The sequence below is a fragment of the Panthera uncia genome, chromosome F1 (assembly GCF_023721935.1).
Source record: "Panthera uncia isolate 11264 chromosome F1, Puncia_PCG_1.0, whole genome shotgun sequence".
NCBI lineage: Eukaryota > Metazoa > Chordata > Mammalia > Carnivora > Felidae > Panthera > Panthera uncia.
The window spans coordinates 9,213,704-9,232,547 of NC_064813.1; the positions used below are offsets into that span (position 1 = coordinate 9,213,704).

Sequence of the window (18,844 nt, forward strand, 5' to 3'; positions counted from 1 at the left end):
AAAAATAAAATAAAATTAATCAATTGAAGTAACCCGTGTTAAACACTTAGCACAGTGGTTGGTCCTTAGTAAGCACTGGTCACTTTTCATCATTTTTGTGTTAAAAAAAGGTAATTCAGGAGGCCTACTCTGAGCAAGGCAATGTTTTTAAGGGAGAAAAAAAGAAAAACTTCCTCTCTGACAATGCGTATGGGGACCCAAGATCACTTTCATTTTTCCATAACTACTGTTGATGATTTTTTCCCAAAAAAAAACATAAAGAGAAACACTTACGTATGGAAAAAAAGATTAGTTTTGTTGTGATGATCCTCAAAACCACAGCCCATCTAGAGTACTGAACACCATGGCATAAAGAAGAAATAAGTTCCAACTTTCTGACTCTCTTCACCATTCCCACCATCTGGACTGGGGAAACCAAATAGACACATGTGGATTCACTAATCTGCATTCATCTTGGGATGTAATCACTTCCTCTCCCATTTTCCTGCTTACATGGAGGAAAACATCACTCACCATTAGGCAATTTCATTGCCTATCTCCAAAATGAGTATGGAATTCCCAGCTCTATCAAGATACCATTTTAAAGGATGCACCCTATAGGAGTTTTCAACTGAAATGGCACAATACTGATATAAAGATTGTGTATGCTAATTCAGGGGCAAGGTCTTAAATATCTAATCAATACAACCTATGTTAAGAGTACATTTTTTTCTTATTAGATAGCAAACCAGACATTATATTCCTCAGTATATACTTTTTTCAAGTTACTTTGAAAAATAGCATACTTAGACCATTGTCTTTCAATATCATAATTCACACCTAGGAAGGAGAAGGATTATAAGCACCAAGAGATGGCACCTCAAAGACCTCTGATACTTCTTGCATGATCTCAGAACCCGTCTCCTGATCACCCCCTTGTTGCAGGGTATTGGGCTGAGAGCTATAGCATTCTAAGGTAAATAACATAAGATTTGTCTCAGACCTTGCCTTGGGTTTTGCTGCCATCTATTTTGAATCTGAAAATCACCTCACATTATAGTAAATAATGGTTGCATTTTTAATATAATACTAAAAATAAATATTTTTCTCCAAAGTGTCCTGTCACCCTAGGGTTGTTGTTCTCTGCTTGCTCAAAAATCCTCTTCCCCATCCACTATAGTAAGTAGAGATACAATATACAATCAATATTTACTACAATATGAGGCCAATTATCAGATTCAAAATAGTTCTATTAATGCTGGTCTCTAATTTCAACTTATATTTTGGCTTTGCATCAGATGCTTTTTTTCAAGGATACCCTATTTGCATGCTTCTAATAGGAAGCATGATAGGATCTTCGATACAGTCTAACTGGTACCTTGAGAATCTTAGCCTTGGAAAACAATGAGGATGACTCAGCAGCCTCCTCCTATCTACAGGTTTCAAGGATAGCTATCTCCCAACTTCAAAGACATCAGGAAACTAACACATTTCTGATCTGCACACAAGATCTACCTCTTCTGTCTGTGATCAAAACCATCCTCCTCCCAGGCAACTGCTCCCAAATGAACCAGTGACATGAGGATTTTCACACAGAGTATCATGGGACAATTCTATTTTTTAAGTTCTCATTGCAATGCATCTAAAGTACATTCTCTCAAAATGAAATATGGCCTTTTGTAGCAACATGGATGGAACTGGAGAGTGTGATGCTAAGTGAAATAAGCCATACAGAGAAAGACAGATACCATATGGTTTCACTCTTATGTGGATCCTGAGAAACATAACAGAAACCCATGGGGGAGGGGAAGGAAAAAAATAAAAAAAAAAAGAGGTTAGAGTGGGAGAGAGCCAAAGCATAAGAGACTGTTAAAAACTGAGAACAAATTGAGGGTTGATGGGGGGTGGGAGGGAGGGCAGGGTGGGAGGGAGGGCAGGGTGGGTGATGGGTATTGAGGAGAGCACCTTTTGGGATGAGCACTGGGTGTTGTATGGAAACCAATTTGACAGTAAATTTCATATATTAAAAAATAAAAAATAAAAAAAAAATTAAAAAAAATAAAAAAATGGGATGGATTCACCCCAAAAAAAAAAAAGTACATTCTCTCTTCCTCATTTTTCAGGTGATGAAGTGGTTGAGGGTGTGGCCAGGTGAGTGGACTGCTGCGTGAGGTAGGGTGAAAGTGAAATCAAGATTTAGAGTGGGTCATTCACAAGGCAAATGGTGTCACCCAACATTGTGATGAAGGATAGACTTTATTTTGGAAGCAATTCTAGAAGGGATCCATTAATTGATAACAAATGGATTAGTTTAGAATGATAATTCATATATATCATGAACTATATGCATTTAGTTTTTCTTTAACGTTTATTCATTTTTGAGAGACAGAGCGAGAGAGAGGGAGAGACAGTGGGGGAGGGGCAGAGAGAGGGGGAGATACAGAATTCAAAGCAGGCTCCAGGCTCTGAGCTGTCAGCACAGAGCCTGACATGGGGCTCAAACTTACGACACGAGATGATGACCTGAGCCGAAGTCAGACACCCAACTGACTGAGCCACCCAGGCACCCCAGAACTATATGCATTTGTAAAGAAAAAAGAAAAAGTGAACTACATATACAATAATGACAACATAAAATATAGGTGATCTTATTTTAATCTTAGTCCTTCCTTAGTGGGAAACGGGTAAAAGGCATGGCCAGATGTGGCTGGGAGGCAGAAGTATTCTTGCCCTTGTTGTGCTTGCATTTACTTCTTTCTTTCTTTTCTCTTTAAAAACTATTTTCCTGTCATATAATACATGTAGACATCCTATCTGAACCTCTTCATCCTCCAGATCTTGAGAATCTTGACTCCCCGGCTTCTACCATTGATCCCCCTGGTTTGGTCTTCTAATGTTGTAGACCACTATTTCCACCACTTCCATGCCCAAATCCTCAACTCCCATCCTTACTAATCTGTGGATCCATCCAAAGGCAAAATGTCAAACCTAAGATCAGTCCAGTGTTTTGACTTTGTCACACCCATTACCTTCCACCTTGGGTGGACCTTCACAGGTACCCCTCTGTTCAGCTATCAGTCCCGTTTTTGTGGTTTCCAAATGAATTGTTTTCCATTATTTTCTTTAAACATCTGGCTTCACACATCCCTCCTCACCCAATGTCAAGGGCAATGCCTCCCAATTAACAGAAAACACCAAAGCCAGTGAGACTCTCTCAACTTCCCATCATCAACCTACAGCAGCAGCTCACCTGCTTCCGCACCCTTCTTTCTTCATCTGCTTTCACACACAGACATTCCTATTCCTGTCCCAGGCCAATCCCCCCACTTATGCTATGCATCCCATCCCTTGTGGCTTTCTCATGACCACAGGCTATCAATTTGTTATCCCCCTATAAGCTTCAATGGGCCCTTCTCTACTGGGCCCTCCCATCAGCATGTACACATGCTCTAAACCCTTCCATGTCTTTTAAAAAGAAAAGGAAAGGAAAGGAAAGGAGAGGAGAGGAGAGGAGAGGAGAGGAGAGGAGAGGAGAGGAGGGGAGAGGAAAGGGGCAGTGATAACCCATTCTATTTTTCTTTTCCCTGACACAAAACCTCTGGAGCTAACCACACACCTCCATCAATCTCACCTCCCACCTTCTCACCTACTCTTACCCTTCCATTCAAATCTCAGCCTCCTGAAATCTAAACAGCACCCACAGCACTCAACTCAAATTCCTCTCTACAAGGTTATTAACAATAACTTTTGGTAAATTCAGTAACTACTTTTCAGTCTTAATCTTACTTGACTTCTTGGCAACATTTTGTATCACTTAATACTCCAAAATCTTTTTTCTATCCTACCTCTCTGACTGTTCCTTATCTGTCTCTCTGCAGCATCTTTTTTTGCTCTTCTCATTGAATAAATGTTCATCTATATATCAGGCCACTCTCGCTTCTCACTCTACAGGCACTTTTCAATGCATAATGTCTTTGAATATCATTTACACACTAAAGATTCCTCAATCTCTCTCCCACCTAAGCTTTTTCGCCTGACCACTAGATACAAATGACAATTCTTTTTGCATGTGTTTTGGTAGATATCCTCAAGTTCTGTAAGACCTAAATTGTTCTCCCAACCTGCTCGTCCTGTGTTTTTACTCAGTAAATATCATCACCCTCTACCCTACTGCTCAAGCCAGAAATCTGGGTACATCCTCCTTGTTTCTGCCTGTCCCTCACCTTTATACAATCAACCAAATTCTCAAGGCTTGTCATTTTGACTTTCTAAAGCATTTCAACCTTGGCTTCTCTAAGTATGCTCTCCAAACCAGCAGTATCAGCATCACCTGAGAATTTGTTAGAAATGAAAATTCTCCAACCCCATTCTCAGACTCATGCAATCATATACTTTAGAGGTGGAGCCCAGCAATTTATGATTTAACAAATCCTGCAGGTAATTCCAATGCTTGCTAGAGTTTAAGAACTAAGAACCATTAGAATTGTCCTTTTTTTTCATCCCCACTACTACTTACGTGGTTGAGGGCAATTATATTGCAACATCTCTTCAGACTCTTCCAACCTCTAAACCATACCCGTCCAACACGTCTCAGTCCACACTCCACAAACGCCCAGAATGCTCTTTCTGAAACATGGATCTGATCACATCACATTCCTCCAACTAAAACACTCCAGTGGCTCCCTACTGCTCTCAGGATTGAGTTCCAATTCCTAAGCATTCTTCCAGAAGCTTTCATAAATGACTCCGATACTATCCAGCATCTTAAGTTGCCTCATCTGCCCCTGTCTCCTCACTCTGTGACTCTGTGCTCCAGTCATACTGACCACTTAAATCTCAAAACTCTTTGACGACCACCTCTCCTTTTAAACAGCTGTGTCACGGGGTGCCTGGGTGGCTCAGTCGGTTGAGCGTCCGACTTCAGCTCAGGTCACGATCTCACGGACCGTGAGTTCGAGCCCCGCGTCGGGCTCTGGGCTGATGGCTCAGAGCCTGGAGCCTGCTTCCAGTTCTGTGTCTCCCTCTCTCTCTGCCCCTCCCCCATTCATGCTCTGTCTCTCTCTGTCTCAAAAATAAATAAACATTAAAAAATAAAAATAAAAAAAAATAAACAGCTGTGTCACTATGTCTTTTCATCCTTTTGACAGCAAGAAAACAAGTGCAAGAGAGTATCTGCATTTTTTTGTGGAAAAATTCAATAAATATTGTGTAACTGGCCAGTAACCTTACATGGTTAGAGATAGAAAAATCAAAGTCACACAAGAGATTCACTTTTTATATCTTACCTGAGTATAGACCGGGGGTCAGCAAACCACAGCCTATACAGGCCAAATTTGGCCAAATGCCCATTTTTGCAAATAGTTTTCTTAGGAAACACAGCCAAACGTATTCATTATATATTGTCTATGGCTGCTTTCACATGACAACAGCAGACCTGAGTACTTGTGACAAAGGCTGTAAGTATTTACTAAAGCCTAAAATATCTTCTATCTGGCCAACTTTGAAAAACTTTGCCAACCCCTGATCTAAACCATAAAGATAATAAAAGTGGAAAAAATCTTCTTTCAGGTATGCAAAGCCCTGTGAAAATCAAGAGAAAAAATAACTCTCTAAATTCCTCGTTGGGTGAGGTTTTCTCAGTACAGGTTACCTTTAGTTTACCATAGATTCATAATTCCATACTTCTCCTGCCTCTTGAGATAAGAAAAGCCTCAAGAAATGTGAGTCACATCAATAGAACTTATTAATATTCAATGCATATCCAGGAGAAGGATTAGAAAAGAAAATCATGACAGAAAAGTTGGGCTAAGTCACTCATTTTAATAAAACGCCATCATATATATTCCAAATGAATTCTGAGTCACTCAACACTTTTTGCCAAATATGTGATAAAAAGTACCAGTTGTGAAAGCCAAAACAGATATCCCTAATAGCATAATACTCTTAAATGAGGAAAAAACAAATCTTGAAGAAGAAAGTAGGTCACTGACTTAAAAAGTGTGACTGCCAATAATGTATTTTTAGAAACTGATTTTTCTAAACCCCAATTAACTTTATGATTGGGGATTGATCTAAAATCCATAAAAGTACTAGTAACATTTCTAAGTTCAGAAAACTTTGTGGCAAGGAAATAACAATTAGTACCCTTACTAGTTTTGTAACAATACTCTTGAATTCCACCTAATTGGTGGGGGTGGGGGGGGAGCATTGGGGGGGAGAAGAAATCACTTGTATAACCTTCTTTTTTTTTAAGTAATCTCTACACCCAATGTGGGGCTCGAACTCACAACATCAAGAGTAAGAATCCCATGCTCTATTGCCTGAGCCAGGCAGGTATCCCAATTTCTGTTGTTTAAGCCATAAAATCTGTGGCATTTATTTTTTTATTTTCATGTATTTATTTTTTTAATAAATACCCAATGTGAGGCTCAAACTCATGACTCCTTTTTATTTTTTTAAGCAACCTTGTTTTACCTTCTTAAAATACACAAAAGAAACATGTGTTAGAAATTTGCTAAATCACATGTCAGATAAAAAAATTAATCTCAAAACATACATACTTAAATTCAAATGTATAAAACTTGGATACCGATTATTACAGGATCCAGTAATACAACCATTCACTGAGCAGCAACCAGGGACAAATCACTATAAATTGTAGGGATAAAAAGAATGTGACAGAATATTTTTTTAATGATGGAGTCCAGAGAAATAACATTTTTTAAATATATTTTTTAAAGTTTATTTATTTATTTGAGAGAGACAGAGACAGCACGAGCGGGAAAGGGGTAGAGAGAGAGAAAGAGAGAAAGATAGAATCCCAAGCAGGCTCCATGCTGCCAGCACAGAACCCAATGTGGGGTTTGACCTCATGAAACCATGAGATCGTGACCTGAGCTGAAACCAAGAGTCAGACGCTTAACCAACTGAGCCACCCAAGTGCCCCAAGAGAAATAAAAATGTTTAAAGTATATATTAAAAGCCTTTTAGTTCACACTAAACTGTAGGGCTACAAGCATATGGCAGATGTAAGTTGACCCAACGCACAATCAATCCTATGGTAAAGAAAGGCTAGTAATGCAAAGAAAATTTTTTTAAGCCATACAAATGTACGGACTGCAAAGAAGGAAATCAAGTAGGAACTTCTTGATACATATCTGCTTATTATATTCTTTATGAAATAAATCTATTTTTTAATTTTTTGTTGTTGTTGTTGAGAGAAAGAGAGAGAGAAACAGAGTGCAAGTCAGGCGGGGGGACAGAGAGAGAGGGAGACACAGAATCTTAAGCAGGCTCCAGGCTTCAAGCTATCAGCACAGAGCCTGCACGGAGCCTGGGGCAGGCTCAAACTCACCAACCATGAGATCATAACCTGAGCCCAAGTCAAGCGCTTAACTGACTGAGCCACGCAGGTGACCTGAAATAAATCTATTTTATAACCTTAAATAAAATTAAATGAAAAAATGCCTTTTGGAGAAAACTAACACTAGTAAGCAAATTTTTTCCTGTTTAATATTTATTGATTATTCCCTTCAAATATTTCAATAAATTATCCAACCCAAAAAATCAAACTTATTCCATGTGGTAGAGTTCTTTGAAAGAGAGGAGCAATGTAACTGTGTAGCAAACCAATCTCTGGCCCTTTTTGGCTCCTCTATCCTAGGAATGCTGAGTGAAACAGAGGTCCTTATTCTTTGGGGAGGTGTTACAGAAAGCCATTCATTCATGCCACATTATCTGTAAAGCATGCCAGACATTCACACACATAAACACTGAGGGCTAATGCAGCAAATATGTAAGTTATCTGCCAAGATTTGAGTGTAATGTTTCTCAGAACCAGGGACATCATGCAGTCAATATGAAGTGGTCACAGCACCAAGTGGACATGATGGTTCCTCTTCACAGTTTGCACACACACACACACATACACACACAGCTTCTCCTACTCCCTCCATCTCCATTCCACTCCATCCAGAAAGGTGTGGGCAGGGAGGATTAGGCAGGAAATATGGTAATTGCAGCAGTAAAATCATAAGTAGCAAATGTATTAAGAAAGAAGAATGGCAATAAGCCCAGAAGGAGAGATCCAACAGAGTCAATTCTCAAGCCAATTAATTTCTAAGCAAATCCATATTCCATCCCATCCTCCATCTGCTCTCCCTTCAAGTGTTTACAAAATTATTAAATATAGGTAACTCTTGATCATTCAAGACAATTCACTTAATGGATTATCTGGTTCCTACCTTACACAGCCTTCTTCATGAAATCAAGGCATATTTATTAAAGGGTACAACAGGTTCTACGATAGGAACTTGAAATATAATAATTAAAAATAGCAATTGCTAATATTTACTGGGTACTTATGTGCCAGGAATTGTGCAATGCTTTATTGATCTCATTTAATATTCAAAATAACTCCAGAGGTAGGCACTAGCACTACACATGAAAAATTTTAATTGTGACCTTGGGTAAATGTCCTAACATCTTAAATGGAGTAGATGAGATTGTAATCCAGTTTAGGACTAGAGTCTGCTCTTAACCACTCTGGGGAGACCTGATGCCCATATTTACCAGAGTTCTGTGTCTCTATGGTAAACACAGAGACAAAGCATTGCATGAATCACAGAGACACCTCCACGTAAAATGTAATTTGCACTGGAGCATTATAGGGTAAATAGACAATTATAATACATGTGTCAGGTCTACTAAGAGAGAAAATTCAGACTTAGATGGTTGAAGAAGATAACTCATAGGGAACTCTGAACCCCATTCTATTAAAAAAAAAAGTAGAATTTCATTGGGAAATAATAATTTATGAACAGAAGCAGTAGGACTCACAGAGCCCCAGAGGTGAGAAAAAGTATAGATCGTTGTCAAACTGATAGCACTTCAACATAGTGAAGGACAGAGTTTGGAGGAACAGAAAGGAAGTGGGTCATGAGCTAGAGATGTATGAAAGGGTTGCAAGCAGGAGACAGATCATGGAGGTCAAAAGAACTGGTACTTCATTGACAGAGAAACCACTAAAAGCTTTATGCAGGATGTACAGCAAAGGGTTTCTCAACTATTGGCATTTGGTACTGGAAAGTCCTTTGAGGGAGGGAAGATGCCAGCTGCAGCCCTCCCCAGTTGTAGCAACCAAAAATGTCCGGATACATCATCACATATATCTGGAAGAGAACTTGGCCCCAAACCAAGAAGCCCTAGGAAAGCACAAGGAGATTGGACTGGTGACTAGTAACAGGCATACCCAAGAAGGTAATTAAAAGGCTGATGTGATAAATCAAGCAAGTAAGGACTGAACTAAAAGGAGATGTTCCTGATTCCTCTTGTATAACATGGCCTCATAATCTAGCCCTCCATAATCATCTAAAGAATATTCCATGCCCACCCTGTGCAGAATCCTCTGCACCTTTGAAGCCCCTATCAAGCAGTAATGTCATTATCTAATTTCCTTATTGCAGAAACTAACTGACCTCCACACAGCCTTACACTCCTCCAGGACTGTTGGCATGGTCTCATGTCTGCATCTCCACACCTACTCCTCCACAATCCTGTGGGACACCAAATCCCAGCCAACAACCTCAGTGCCTCAATTCCAAAGACAATGGGCATTCCACTCCACAGACTGGACTTTGGAATCAGTAGAACAGCTTCATCTCTGAAATCTTGAATACCAGTATCTTCTGGCCAAAGCCTCCCATTAATCCATTTTCACTACACCTATTTCTCACTGTCCTTAAGAATTTTAATCTTATGGTATTTGTCTTTCTCTGACTAATTTCGCTTAGCATAATACCCTCTAGTTCCAACTACATAGTTGCAAATGGCAAGATTCCATTCTTTTTGATTGCCGAGTAATACTGCATTATATATATATACCACATCTTCTTTATCCATTCATCTGTTGATGGACATTTGGGCTCCTTCCATACTTTGGCCACTGTTGATAGTGCTGCTATAAACATTGGAATGCACGTGCCCCTTCAAAACAGCATACCTGTATCCCTCAAATAAATACCTAGTAGTGCAATTGCTGGGTCATAGGGTAGCTCTATTTTTAATTTTTTGAGGAACTTCTATACTATTTTCCAGAGTGTCTGCATCAGTTTGCATTCCCACAAGGTGTAAAAGAGATCCTCTTTCTCCGCACCCTCACCAACATCTGTTGTTGCCTGAGTTGTTAATGTTAGCCATTCTGACAGGTGTGAGGTGGTATCTCATTCACTTCACTCATATGAGGACTTTAAGATAAAAAAACAGATGAACATAAGGGAAGGGAAGCAAAAATAATATAAAAACAGGGAAGGGAACAAAATATAAGAGACTCTTAAATATGGAGAACAAACAGAGGGTTACTGGAGGGGTTGTGGGAGGGGGGATGTGCTAAATATGTAAGGGGCATTAAGGAACCTACTCCTGAAATCATTGTTGCACTGTATGCTAACTAACTTAGATGCAAATTTTAAAAATAAATTAAATAAAATTATTTAAAAAAGAACTTTAATCTTGATTACTCTCTATCATAATTTATTAGATCTGCTTATTTTTAATGCAGCTATGGTAATGCTAGTAACAGCAGCTCCTTCTCCCTCCAGGAATTGCCACCATTATGTCCCAAACAATCATACATTCTATTCTAGATGCCCATGAGAGTTTTATCATCTTCCGTGAAACGTATTCCCTCCTTTGTATTCTGCCTCTTTGTAGATAGAGTATCACCATCCACCTAGAGTTGCAAATCCAAAACCAAAGAAGCCATCTACGCCTTCACTTCCCCATATCTAATTAAAATGACAAGTCCTGTCAATTCTAAATCCTAAACATTCCCCATAGCTGTCTCTTTCCTTCCACACTGCCTGTTTCAGTTTAGACATTTTTACTGATCATCCCAACACCAATTTTAAACTTCTTCATTCTCTACTCTGCCACCAGAATGATTTCTTATAAATGGCAATCTGTTATAGCTTAACTACTCAAAAATTATTTACAAACATCCCCAAGGAGTGCTCACTTCAGCAGCACATATACTAAAAACATCCCTAAGGTGACATAAATATTTCCATGTCTGGCCTCCTTTTACCTATCATTCTCTCAATTTACACTCAAAATCATCTGCATGCCTCATACATAGACTTATCCTGATCTGGCTGGTCCCTACAGCAAACTCCAAGTCAGGCCTCAAGTCTCACCCTAAGGATTATCTCCTGAGCTACCAAGGAGACTCAGTTAATCCTCTCCTTTGCTCCCTCCACTGTACATATCTCCACTGGAACTCTAAATGCAACTATGATCTGTGGCGACAGTTAACATACATTGAACACTTACTGTATGCCCTATACTCTACACAATGCTTTATTTGTATTCATGCTTTCCTCTTACTCAGAAACCAGTACATCACTGCTCATTTTACAAGAAACAAACTGAGAAACTAAGCCATTCACCTATGTTTATAGAGTAAGCGGGAAATCCAGGATTCAAAGGACAGGACAGTCAGACTACAGAGCCCACCGCAACCACTAAAGTCCAATAATTTCTTTACATATCTTTTCTCTTTAAAGTGGCTGTAAATCAGTTGAGAATAGAGTCTTTAATTTCTGTGCGCCTAATAACCAGAGGCAGGGCAAGAGAAAAGGAGCTGGAAAAAAAAAATAGAAGTCATAATTATATATCAGGAACCTGATCTAAATTAAAAGAGGAAGCTATTAGATGTCTTAATCCATTCAGGCTGCTATAACAAATATCATAGTTTGGATGGCTTATAAACAACAGAATTTATTTCTCACAATGGAGGTTGGAAGCCCAAGATCAAGGAAACAACAGCTCTCCTTATCTAGTAAGATCCCTCTTTCTGGTTCATAGTTGGTGCCTTCTCACTGCATCCTGACATGGTGGAAGGAGAGATCTCTGGGCAGGATCTCTTTTATAAGAGCACTGGGCAGGAACTCTTTTATAAGAGCACTAACCCCATTGATGAGGGCTCCATCCTCCTGATTTGGTCACCTCCCAAAGGCCCCACCTTCAAACACCATCACACCAGGCATAAGGATTCCAAAGTATGAATTTTGTATACAAATATTCAGACCACAGCAGTAGTCTTCAAGAAAAATTGAAAGAACTCCATTAAATGGTAAGAATAGGGTACAAACTCAAAGATATTGAGAATATAGATAGAAAAAGAAAGAAAGAGAAAGAAAAAGAAAGATGATAGGTAAATAGATGATAGATAGATAGATAGATAGATAGATGATTGATAGATAGATAGATAGATAGATAGATACAGGTTTCTTCTCCCAAAAGAAAACAAAATAAAAGGCAATCAAAAACTTTGTTGTGCTAGATGAGGGCTCCCTATATCAGAAAGGGATAAATCAAATGTAACTGAACTAAATACGGGATACTTTGGAGCAAGTGACTGTTTATTAAAATAACAGAATCCATTGGAACTTAACCCCAGAAACATCCTCATCTGAGTGGCCTGGGGGCTGTGATATTGGGATATTAAAAAGGAAATGAAATCAGAGCACGCTATCGCCTCTGCAAGGCAACAGTTACAGGGTGTCCAAACATTTTCTTAACTTTTAAAATAAAATTAAAAATTAACCTTAGGGGTGCTTAGGTGGCTCAGTCTGTTAAGCATCGGACTCTTGACTTAGCTCAGGTCATGATCTCACGTCAAGCCCCACATCCAGCTCTGCACTCACAGCGTGGAGACTGCTTGAGATTCTCTCTCTCTCTCTCTCTCTCTCTCTCTCTCTCTCTGTCTCTCTCTCCCTTTCAAAATAAATGAATAAACATTTTTTAAAACAATTAACCTTAAAAATATACCTGAAGGATAAAAGTGTTCTTGGTAGAAGCTAGAAAGCTCAGGTTGGGACCAGGTGGAGAAGAAAGTAGAGACAATAGATAGCCTAATTACGCGAGGTGGGTGGGGCAGCAGGAGACATCATCTGAAGTCAATGAAACGACCAAATAATCTGAACCATATTATTTAAGGTTCAAGGCAGAATTATCAAAGGGAAACTAGAAGACCAGTATTAACTATACTGGAAGGAATGGGGAGGGGAAAGGTTGGGAAATACCTAAATCCTAATCTGTGACAGCCCAAAGGCAAATCAGCAAACTTAAAATATCAAAGTTAAAACCATCCAAACAAGAACAAGGAGAGCCAGGGGCGCCTGGGTGGCGCAGTCGGTTGAGCGTCCGACTTCAGCCAGGTCGCGATCTCGCGGTCCGTGAGTTCGAGCCCCGCGTCAGGCTCTGGGCTGATGGCTCGGAGCCTGGAGCCTGTTTCCGATTCTGTGTCTCCCTCTCTCTCTGCCCCTCCCCCGTTCATGCTCTGTCTCTCTCTGTCCCAAAAATAAATAAAAAAATGTTGAAAAAAAAAATTTAAAAAAAAAAATAAAAAAAAAAGAACAAGGAGAGCCAGGCAAGGGTAGAACTAGAGTGGGAGAGGCCAGGGCCAGGAGCAGAGCTCTTCTTTAACCAGGTGAATGTAGTACCTTAGACCTCTTTTAAGTCCTTAAAATTAAACAAACAAAAACTAAAATAAGTAAAACTGAGGGAAAGGATTATATTTTCAATCTACGCTTGTCACCCTGCTTCTCATGAGTTCAGGCAATGATTACCTGAGTAATGGAACAGATGTAAAACTACGGCTACAAAATGAATTTTGTTAAATGAAATCTTCTGTTTTACTACTGACTCCTATGTTGAGATTAGAGGGAAGTCTGCAAGGAAAAGAAATGTTCAGCTAAAACAATTTAAAAAGATGGTCTGAAAATTAAATATAATTTTAATATCACACTTAAAAACTTCCTGAGACCTAATACTATACACAGTGTTTCAAAAACAAAAGTACAGCAGTGTGTGTGTGTGTGTGTGTGTGTGTGTGTGCATTTTCTTAGAACTGAAAGATGTGTCATGGCTTTTATTTCTTCTCAGAAAAAGATTTGTGTGGCTTTGACTAAAAAGTATCCAAGTATTCTTCCTACTCTGAAAAAAATTGGATTCAAATAGAAATGATCATTTCTATTTGTTCACTTAAGTCTTCATTCCAGCTACTGGTGATGGTGAGCAGAGTGTATTTCATTAGTTTTTCAGCAGAGCCCATTATTGGTTTTGACTGATGAATTATTTTTCTGACACGTTCAGGGTCATGTTTTCTTTATTCCTTTTTAGCCTGAATTTTCCTGTCTTCCTTCTCTTTAATTCTAGCCTCACTAATAACTCATTCAAACTTATATCCATTTACGCACATAGCAAGGAGCTCTTGCCCATCTGGTAAGCATGGGATTACTACATAGCTAGCAAAATTAGTAAAACCTGCCAAACCCAAAAAAGCCAGGGATCCAAAAATATTCTACTAGGAAGACATTTAAAATCAGTTCTAAAGGAGTAAGTATAATCATTTCCTCCTGCCAAAATCTTTGGGCCAAGTAAACTTGCTTTATTTTTTGTGATGTAGAGGCAACATGATATCTGACACAGTGATGATTAAAGAAATCCTAGAAGACCTATGTGAGATAACTGTGGTTTGCTGGAAAACAGTCGCTAATGAATATGACTCAGAAAAATCTAATATAAATAAAAGCATTCAAAGGAAAAGGGATCTTAAGGGACCACATACTGAACCTATTCTTGCAAAATGACCTCCATCTACAACTAACAGGCAATGAGCCAGAGCCCGTGGTCAGCCATAGGCTGAGGACTAGCATTCTTTGTCCACAGGGAGCAGGGCAGTGGCCCAAAACTGCAAGTTACAGCTGATTCTTGAACAACTCGGGTTTGAACTATGTGGGTTCACTTATATACTTTTTTATAGTACAGTAAATGTATTTTCCTTCCTTATGATTTTCTTAATAACATTTTCTTCTCCCTAGCTTACTTTATTGTAAGAATACAGTATGTAATACATATAACATACAAAACATGTGTTAATCAACTAGTTGTGTTATCAGTAAGGCTTCCAATCAACAGTAGGCCCTGAGTAGTTAAATTTGGGGGAAGTCAAAAGTTGTATGTGAAGTCTTGACTGTGTGGGGGGGGTGTGCCCCTAACCCCCACACTGTTCAAGGGTCAACTATATATGATGTGACATAATGAAGTTTTTGCTATTTGTAAGGATTTATGGGAAACATTTCAGGAGAGATATTTTTTCTAACACTTGAGAAATGACTAGAACAGGCTCCAGAAGGAAAAAAGTCTTTCCTCGCCACAAAAAAAATACCGTGATCTACAATTAAACACTACAATCTACCAAGCAGTAGTAATATGCATAATAAGTAGAAAATACGCATTTTCTCTTGTTAGCTTCAGAAATGATCTAGCTTAGAATTCTATCTGATATACAAAACCAACAACAGTAACAACAACAAAAAAAAGCAAAAGGAAAATGTGAGGATATGTCAGAGAATAAGAAGTAAGTTGATAGTTTCTGGGTCCCCAGGTTAGTAATGGAAATGGAAAAAGATAATGGACAATGCTATCAGGCCGATAAAGGATCTCCATCTTTCTTTCTGTTTTATGAATACATGGCTGCGCAAAGGGCTACAAACCTGATGGTTGAAATATCTTTATATCATGGCCCTAATTTTGATTAGCTAATAAAGTCAACATCATTCCACCAGTGAAAAGCAAAAGCTAATGTTTGTCAGCTTACATGCTAAGTATTAGTTTTCTAAATGAACAGAATTTTATTCAAGAAAAGTATATAACGAGCACCGGTTCTGTCCTTGCAAGAGTTTCCTCCTAAAACAGACGTGGCTTCTACATCTTAATAAATGGCACAACCATCCACCCAGCTACTTAAAATACAAAACTAGGAGGTTATAGCTGACTTTCCTTTTCCATTGCCCCCAAGTCTAACTCACCAGAAGTCCCATCAGCTCCACCTACAGAATCCATCTCACACCCACGGACTCTTCTCTAACTCCCTCACCACCACCCTACCCCAAGCTACCACCACCATCCCTCACTCAACTATTCCAACAAGCCCGCCTGGATTTCCTACTTCTACTTCTGCCTCCAATACTCCACTATCCAAAGACTAGGATAAGCGATTCGTGTAAAATATGTTCTCGCCCTGCATAAAACCTTCCCAAAGCTCCGACTCAAATAAAAATCTATTTTCCTTCCATGGCTTTCAGGACCCTGCACGTTCTGACCCTGAGCCCTTTCTGTCCTCAACTCATTAAACTTCACCTACGCAGGTGCTCAGGCTGTGTGCTTAGGTCATGCTTATACTCTCCCTAGGCCCTCTGTACTTATCAGGTGAGCTTCCCGGAATGATCTTCCCTCACACCTCCCATCAGGAATCCGTAGTGAGGCTTCCCCTACACTTACCCTACCCCACCCTCATTCACCCTATCGTGTTACTGGGGTTTATTTCCTTTATAGCATTTACTAGAATCTGATGTAAATTCATGACCTGTGCTTTCACTTGTTGTTTTGTTTTGTCTTTTATGTGTCTCTCCCCACCATGAAAAGGATATAAATTTCAGGAGAACAGAAATCCTATTTCTCTTCCTCCGTGACGTATCTATGGAGACTAAAGCACTGCCTGGCATATAGAATGTATTTGGTAAGCATCTGTGAATGAATTAACATTATCACTCAAAGCTCTTTACCTTTTAGTGTTCTTGAAACTTATGTGAAGTCTTTTCATATTATTTATAGCATTTCTAAAGCAAAATGTTAGGCCCTAAAATATGTATAATGTAACATGGGGCTAAAATCAAAAAGGTTGAGGGGCGCCTGGGTGGCGCAGTCGGTCAAGCGTCCGACTTCAGCCAGGTCACGATCTCGCGGTCCGTGAGTTCGAGCCCCGCGTCGGGCTCTGGGCTGACGGCTCGGAGCCTGGAGCCTGTTTCCGATTCTGTGTCTCCCTCTCTCTCTGCCCCTCCCCCGTTCATGCTCTGTCTCTCTCTGTCCCAAAAATAAATTAAAAAATGTTGAAAAAAAAAAATTAAAAAAAAAAAAAAAAGGTTGAATGAAGAAAGCTAATCCACAAACCTTATCAGTGAGATCCCTAAGTCAAAACTCTTTATTGCTCTAATTATGTGTATAAATGGCAAGAGGAGGAAAAGGAGGGAATCAGATGTTCTTAGGGAAGGGATCAAAGTTGGGTTAGGAATAGTGCCAGTCATGAATTTATTCCCACATGGTGATCAGTCTCGAAGGGCTACTTTCCCCAAGAGAATTATTGGTTAGAAATCCTCCCAACAGCAATTTTCTGGAAATCAGCAAAGAAACTAATTATCAGAAATTTCTCCGCACACAGGTAAGTGCCTTCCTCTCCATTTCCCCACTAATACCTCAGTCTACATAACTCCCTATATTGTTACCTCTTTTGAGTTTTGAAGAAAATCCTTGACTGTGCATACAGGAAATGCACAGTTGTGTGACTGAACTTCTGTTTAAGTATATGGAATAACATTTCTTACTAAAGTGACTTTAGATTCTTATTTGTTTTGTGTTTAGTTTGGCAGGGGGAGTAGGGATGTTCTACAGAGCCAACAAATAAAGGAGAAAATACAATCACATAAAGTTGAGGGAAAGAAATTCTTATTCTGAGGAAATTACTTTCTACCATATTCAGGGATTTTATTTGTTTGCTTTTCCCTCTCTTTGCCATACCCAGCTGTCCTCCAAACAGACAATCATGAGAGGGGTTACTACTCTAACACAGGAATGGAGGGAGGTGGAAGATGAGAAGCAGCCCGTTCAGGGGCACCTGGGTGTTTCAGTCAGTTAAGGGACCGACTCTTGATTTCAGCTCAGGTCATTATCTCACAGTTTGTGCAATCAAGCCCTGAGTCAAGCCCCACATTGGGCTCCACAGAGCTTGCACACTCCCTCTGTCTCAAAATAAATAAACATTACAAAAAAGCAGCAGCCAGTTCAGTGATTAAAAAAGAAAAAAAAGGAGGTATAGAATAATCCTATTCTTTTCAGTTTATTCCAATTCCACATTTATTGAATGAGAAGACTGTTTACCTCTAAACTTTAAGAGGATAATGCAGTCATTTTGGGGATAGTTCCAATCAAAAGGCAAGCTTTAGACATGGCCAGGGTTTGCCTTTGTGCCACATTTATTTTAATTCCAACGTGCAAATTTATATATTTTCTAGAACACAGTTCTCTGCACACTTTTAGCTACACAGTCCCCAGGTGTTCAGTTTCTATCATAACACAATTCTCTCATCAAAAAAAAAAAAAAAGGAAGGAAGAGAAATTTTAAATTATCCAATTCTTCCCATAGAATAAAAAGATCTACCTAGAAATAATTAGCTAGTGCCATTTTTAAAAATAATTAAATAAAAAGATCTCAAGAAGCAAGATTCACAAGTCACAGCACATCCTGAGAAGCCTTCTTTCACATGGAAAGTGTCAAGAAGATCTCACAATACTTTACGTGATTTATTTCCCTAATACTGAGGGGAGATCAAGGAAGAACATAGTTTATAATGTATGAAGAAGAGAAAGAAGAAATGCAAGACATATAGACGTTTTATTATTTACTGTCACATCTTGATCAGGGCTCATTTTCATTGCCTTTCAAAAGTCGCCATTATTTCATTCACTGGTCAATAGCATGTATACTAAAGGCACAGAAGAAGGGTGTAGTTGGAAGCAAGGAAACAACTGTAAGTAACCCATATGGACGAGAACCCATTACTCTGCCTCACAAATACTGAGCTCTGCACAAGTGAGCCAACCAGACCTTCAATTTTCTTATGAGAAAATCATACAGGAGCATTCTTATATATCTGGGTTTTAGACGCAACTCAATACAACCACCAATGTCACACATGTACCACATACCTGAGAAACATTAGCAATACCTGGCTTGAAAATGATAATC

At 39.1% G+C, this 18,844-nt stretch overlaps 1 protein-coding gene across 1 annotated transcript in view; it reads right to left on the bottom strand.

The window, feature by feature from the left end:
* Positions 1-18,844, bottom strand: part of FMN2 (formin 2) — a 346,387-nt gene that overhangs the window by 289,184 nt on the left and 38,359 nt on the right.